The following is a 1,267-nucleotide window of genomic DNA, read 5'->3' as shown; positions in this document are numbered from 1 at the left end:
CCCGCTGTCTCCTGCCTCTTCTTCCTTGTCCCGTGTCTGCTGCGAGCAGGTTTCCTTGCGTGATGGCCTGATCCTGGGGCTCAGCGAGGGGAGGGAGCAAGGCTGGCTGGCGGAGCTGCGTGCAGCGGCGCTGGGCTGGGCCGGGGCAGGCGGGGGCTGCGGCGCCTCGGCAGGCAGCGATGTCTTTCTGCGCCGTGGAGCGGGGGACGTTGTCGAGCCCAAAAAGCTGTTGAGGAGACTCTGCCGCTCCTCCCAGCGCACGGACCTGGACTAATGCTGGTGCTGGGAGCTCTGTGGCCAAGCCCAGCTGTGCCTGTCACTGATGGCCCCTGGCTGTGCCCAGCTGCAGCGCCCGGCAGCACTGGCCGCGGTGCAGCCGTTCCCTGGCTGGCCTCACCCCCACGGGCGCAGGGGGGTCTCGTGGGGCGCTGCTGGGATGTTGTTGGTTTTTTTCGTTTGTGTTTTTGTTTTTTTTTTTTCCTTTGAAATATTCCTTGGAAAGACACATTTTAAACCTATTTCTCCCATTCCTTAGCACAAGTGCCCTCCAAGGGCGCAGGGGTGGCTCCGCGTCTGTAGGTGCCTGGGATGTACCTGAGCCCCAGAACAGCTCCTGAAGTGTCAGGCTGGGTGCACACGGGCAGCCGCGGGGCTGGGGTGCGTGGGTGGTGTGAAAAACACGCACAGAGACACACACCCGTTTTGGAAAGCAGCTATAATTATATGGCATCGTCCTCCATCTGCTTCTCTCTTGATCCCCCCCCATCCCCGGTCCAGCTGAGTTACCAATCCTGATACCAGATCGGGGGAAGGTGTGGCAGGTGCTGGCGGGCAGTGGTGCTGGTGTTGTCTGGGTAGTTCAGGGGTGTCCTTGGTTCTTTGTGGGTTCCTTTAAGCCTCCTCCTTACTGCAGGGTGGGTCCCGTCCTTCTCCTGGCGCTGAGCTGGGTGGGTCAGTCGTGCTGCCTGAGCCGCGACTGCAGAACGCGGCGGGCACGGGCTGTGCGGGAGAAAGTGTGTGCGGCTTTGTGCGGTAAATACGGTAAAGGCTCACGGGTACCCGAGCGGGGGGGATTTCCGGAAGCGCCGCACGCAGCGGGCGGGGCTGGGGGTGCGCAGGGGTGTGACAGGAGGGGCGCACAGGGCGGTGACAGTGAGGGAGCACAGGGGTGTGGCAGTGGGGGTGCACAGGGCGGTGACAGTGGGGGTGCACAGGGCGGTGGCAGTGGGGGTGCACAGGGGTGTGACAGTGGGGGTGCACAGGGCGG

The sequence above is a fragment of the Streptopelia decaocto genome (assembly GCF_964273445.1).
Source record: "Streptopelia decaocto genome assembly, chromosome: 10".
Taxonomy (NCBI): Eukaryota; Metazoa; Chordata; class Aves; order Columbiformes; family Columbidae; genus Streptopelia; species Streptopelia decaocto.
The sequence above is the reverse complement of the archived record's forward strand: the minus strand, read 5'-3'. Positions refer to the sequence as shown.